The 5,350-nt window shown below is 43.5% G+C and overlaps 1 long non-coding RNA gene across 1 annotated transcript; it reads left to right on the top strand.

Moving 5' to 3' along the window:
• The first annotated feature begins 297 nt into the window (after positions 1-297).
• LOC113958159 lies at positions 298-4,855 on the top strand. The gene is made up of 2 exons (XR_003531422.1): positions 298-581; positions 3,110-4,855. It is a non-coding gene; the product is annotated as an uncharacterized LOC113958159 (long non-coding RNA).
• Positions 4,856-5,350: the final 495 nt, after the last annotated feature.

Below are 5,350 nucleotides of genomic sequence, written 5' to 3'. Positions count from 1 at the left end.
CATTAACCTATTGCTGCTGATCTTACAGGTAATTTTGTTGTGTCTCCAGTTCTCTTGACATACAAAGAAAGTATTTGGACTGTAATGTGAATTTGCTCTGCCTGGCTGCTTCACTGTTAATTTTTTGATTGAAAAATCATGCTTTCAGCTAAATGAGTATTTTCCAGAAAATGCCTGCTTTCCTCATAAAATATTTTTGGTCTAAACCTAACATTTATTAACTTTCATCTGCAAGGCTTTCATTTTTATGATAGTCATTGTGAGAAAACATTTGCTTATCAAGATTTTTTTTCAACAATTAGGACTTTATTTTGGAAACTTCCCATTTTCTGAAGAGTTTTCTATTTGAGTAGGCCATATGCCCAGTGCTTGTTCAACAAAAGCTGTCCATGTTCCAGGCCAAGAGGCAGAGGACACGATGGATGGCAGTGGTGCCTTTATGGCTGTTCATCATTTAGGAGAGCAATAGTTAAGCAAAGATGGCTTTAAAACAAAACAAAGAACTAACTTTGGTGACTTATGCAGTGAAAAACTTTTCCCACTTCTTTATCCCAGAACTTCAAGGTCTGAAATGTTTTCAGGTAGGTCTTTTTTGTTTGTTTACATGTCCATGACTTACCTGAGCTGAAGCAGCTACTGTGTCAGTAGTGGGCAGGAGGTGAAGCCCCAGTCCAAGACAACAGACATGATGTTCCTGAGAGCTCACTTTCTGTTTTCCTCACTTCTTCTCTCTTTTTTCACTTTGCAGTGAATGAGGAGTCTGTCTCCTATGTGGTCCCAAAATGAGTTTTGATGCAGTAATCCTGCAACTTGAGCTAAAACTGTTTTTTCTGTTCCAGTAGGTAAGAGGTAGACAACAGGGAAGAAAACAAGCCCTATTAGAAAATGTATTGGCCTGCCTAAGATTTTAAACACAGTTTGGCATGTAATTTGATTCTCTTTAAAACAGGCCAGCTGGTAAAAGTCTAGGTCTAACAGGAACTTGAGAGCAATCTCAGCAAGTTAACATGTTTTTAACATATCCTGCTTCATCGTTTTTACAAAGACCTGCTGGAGAGCAAGCAATTGTGCTCTCTAATGGTGCTGCCTGCTCTGCTGGAACACATGGGGCACTTTCTAGTCTATGTTACCAGAGACTGTCTTTGCTGAAACACAAAGCAATAGACCCAAGGAACAACTCGTGAGCCTCTGCCTCATATATAGGTATGACTTTGAACAGGACAGTTTCCACCCTTATGTAATGGTATCCATGCAAGTGAGGCTGCTTTGATGGATAGATCTCCTTGCAGAAGTTTCACCCTTGATCAGAGCAAGTTAGTCATGACCATCTCAGGCAATATTGTCCTGGGAGGACAGTAAGTATTCCAAAATGCTAGTGGGAGAAAAGAGGGACCTTGAAGCCCCTGCCCCTTCTAGAGTAATACAATTTGGTTTTTCCTGCAAGCACTCTAGATCTCCTCACCTGACCATGGCAGCTCTCTTAAGTTGAACTGGCTGAGCCCATGGGCTAAAATCTTTATGCACACTCTTACCTGGGCTGGCAGGTAGCTCAGCCCTCAGACAGTAATGACTTCATGGTATTCCTTCCTGGATGTGGAGAACTACCATAGATTTCTCCCATATAGCATGTAAGGTAGGCTCATTGAAGCCAGTGGTATGAGAAATGGAGGAAATGCAGAACAGTTGCTTAGATAAACAGCCTTTTTTCAAAGTGCCTTGCATGTGCTGTGCTCCTTTAGCAGAGGAGCTGGCTGAGGCAGGACACGTCTCTGTCAGCCCTTCCCACACCTGCACTTCTCCTGCTCTTCTACCAGCCCAGCTGACATGCAGTGAAAGGATACCTTTGGGTTTCACCCATGCGAGTCCAAAAAATAAGCTAAAGTTTTGTACGACTGACTTGGACAAATGTGCACCCTTGACTTGACCCCTGATGACTTACATATCCCCTCGTATGCCTGCCCTGAGGGGCAGGCCCCTGGACACTGTTGGCAGGCTGGTTGGCAGCATGGATGCATTGTTTAAGTGCTCAAACACATCGTAGTTTTTGTCTTGTAGCAAAAAGCCACAAGCTTGTGTAGCATTTAATTCAGGCTTATTAGCAAATCCTTCAAGCAATGCCTCTGTCAGCATTGCTGAGTGGGCCAGGCTTTAACCAGAGCCAGCATAGAAGCACTATAGTTGAACTGCTTAGGTGTGAAGAGCAGAGCCAGTGATGTGAGTTTGGGTCCAGGGCTATGGTAATATGGTCATTCAGCTCTAAAATTGACCCATATATGACAGTCATGTAGACGAATTGCTGCTAAAAAACCCCCAGGCTGAAGGAGGTCAAACCACTCTCTGCTTCATGGAAAATGTGAAGCTGTGACCAACAAATCCAGGAGAAAGACAGGAGCATTTCAAGGTGAATAGCAGTGCATGCCACCAGCCTAAACTATTTTCTTTAGCCACACTGACCACGAAGGATGAAGATGACGGGCTTGAACCAGAGAAATGAATATCCTCAACTACCTCTAGCAAAAGAAGCCCCACTGGGAATCCCCAAAGGCTGGCAGGGCTCATTTTCAGCTCCCTACGTTGTGGGAGAGTGCCTGCTGCTCTTGCTTGATGGATGTTTCTGGTGTGCATCCCAGCTGGCTGAGGCCCAGGCATGGTGTGGAAGTATTTCATGGCATCAGCAGGGGAAAGGGGAACAGCTGGGAGGTGGATGCCACCTCTGAGGAGTGCTGGTGGGAGGGAGTGAGCTGCTGAGGGGGTTTGGCCAAGAGCCTGGTGGCTGCATTAAGTGTAGCCGTTGGGAGGCCATTTGTCATAGCTGTGCAACCAGCCACCCATCAGCAGCAATTACTGGTTTTTTACAGCTTCCAAACAATGTTTGTTGCAAGCTGTGTTTGCTGTCATAACATAAAAAACAGAAATAGGATGAAAAAAAATTGTACCTAACCAAACAAAACTGCAGCTTTGCAGGGATTTTGTGCTTTTCTTTTAAAGTTAATAGGTGTTCCTGGTCACCCTGCAAAACCACAGGGAAAATATCTGCATACCACTGAAATGAAGCAACTCCAAACCAAACTCTGTGAAGATAATCCCATCCTTTTCTTTTGTTTTGTAGAAATGAATGGGTAAAACAACCAGCTTGGACTCTGGGTTTTCATAGTGATAGAGTGGAAGCTTTCACAACCATCCCAGTTTTGGACTGCATCTGATGCAGTCTCATGGAGACAGGGGACTGTTATTAGAGCTGCGTGAATAATCTACAGCAAGTTACTGAATGGAAGTGTTTGGCCTTTTATCTGTTTGCAAACTGTCTGTGAGCCTGCCTGGATGTTCTTGAATGTGTTTGTTGTTTGAAATAATGCTGCTTGTAGTTTCTGTGTATAATCATTTATTTATAGCTTGCCTATGAGCATTTAGATAGTCAAAATGTCATTTCTCTTCCATGGCTACATGACTGCAACCCTGAGATTTTCATCAAAAGTACCCACAGCCAGGAGTGGTAAATTCACTTTCTGTGAAAACCTGTTGAAATCTTATTGGGAAATGTATGTTCGTCTGCAATATTTGCGGGGGAAAAAAAGGGAGGAAAATGCAGTTAAATAACAGGGGATTTTGGTAAAACATTGAAAGGTATTTCCTAGAATTCTTTCTATGGCTAATTGGATGATTTATGTTTTTACGTTTTGCAGTCTGGAAACACTAAATCAGAAGCAAGTTTGCTTAGAAGATTTCTACTGAAACCATACACAGTCCCCATGCCCTATGACTCTAAAGGTGTCTCTGCATGCTGTAGTCCAGATCTGAACTACTTCCAGACTCCAGAAGTTGTGTACTGAAACACTCAGCTCTCTGCCAAAGGACTGTTCAAAGGTTGAAAGAAAAGCTCCCTGCTTGGTTTCTGAGCAGGGCTGTCCCTGACGTAAAAGGCCACCCAGCTGTCAGGGTGATGGTGTCCCCAGCACAGCCTGCTGCCTCGTTTGTTCCCTGAGCCACAGGTTTGGGCACCAGCGCCACAGGCATGTCACTCAGCTGAGCTGGGCACAAATGCCCACAGCTCACTGCTGCTCCTTGCCAAGCTCTCAGGAGAATGGAGCGTACCCTTTCCAGGAGGAACCCAGTGTACCAGGGATGTTTGCCATGTGCTCACGGGGCAGAGTCAAGGACAAAGCAAACATTTCACCCACGTACTTCACAAGCCACCAGAGCTTGCAGGGATGCACCTGAATCAGCCAGGCAGCCAAGCAGCAATGAGGTTTTATAACTATTTTGCCCTCCAAAAATTGGTACATACTCAGTGCCTAGAGCACTCCCATGCTGCCCTGTTGTGCCCACTTGTCCAGTAGCATTGAAGCCAGGTCTTTGACAGCCAACAAGCTCTGCTAGCAGCTCTGAAAGTTTCTTTGGCAGCAGTGTCAGACTGCTTTCCATCTGCACAGGCAGGATTAAGGGAGCTTTGCAGGGCAAGGGGTGGCCCAGAAAAAACTCTCATATTTGTTTTCATTCATAGTATTTCAGTTACCCTGCATGGTTGGATGGTTTTGTGATAAGGACATCTTGAGGGATAAATTGCATAGGCGTATTAAGGAAAAAATAGTCAATACTATGCACAGGCTAAGTGCCTCTACCAAAAATTGACATGTATTTTCAGGGTAGAAACAATGTTTTGCAAGGAAAACAGGGCATGAATCCATTTTGGTTGTCTGTAAAAATGTCTTCTTCTGAAAGAAATATAGAAGAGAAAATTTTTTACTGAAAACATTTCCCTGTTCCTGAACCCTCTGTTTCCAAACAGTGTTGTTCTGAACTATTGTATGTGGGTAGAAGTTTTCAAAATATTAGATCTCCTTTGGCTAACTGAAAAGTTGTGTGGGCTGTAGATATCTCTCTGTATCTATATTGTTATCTTGTTACAGGCTGCTTAGAAAGCTAATGGGCAGCAGATCAGTTAATGACAGTAAAAGCTAAAGTACTGTACGGAAAGGTGTGGGCTTGGATTCAGGAGATGAAACAGGCTGTGACCTAATACAACTTACTTTACTCTGTTTCCCTTCCCAGGCTTTGTCTTTACCACTTAAAACCGTAAGCATGTTGAGCTTTCTATAATGGATTAAGAAAATTAAACTTACTGTAATGAAAAGGGGGAGACAAAAACAACACTGCTCTTTCTTTCACACTTCCTACTCTCTCTCTCTGTCAATTTGCTGGGTACTTTCATCCTCTTTTCTTCTGTCCTACCCCTTATTGGGACTCCATTACTATCCTTCTTTGTCTTATTCCTTCTTCCCCAAGAAAGTTTTAATGGAGAAGAGTTATTTGAGGGAGAAAATATCTGCCCATAGAGCCTGTGACTGGTACA

This window comes from Corapipo altera, unplaced genomic scaffold, assembly GCF_003945725.1.
Source record: "Corapipo altera isolate COAL_440 unplaced genomic scaffold, ASM394572v1 317, whole genome shotgun sequence".
Taxonomy (NCBI): domain Eukaryota; kingdom Metazoa; phylum Chordata; class Aves; order Passeriformes; family Pipridae; genus Corapipo; species Corapipo altera.
Note: the sequence above shows the minus strand (reverse complement) of the source record. Positions and strands in the feature narration are given on the sequence as shown.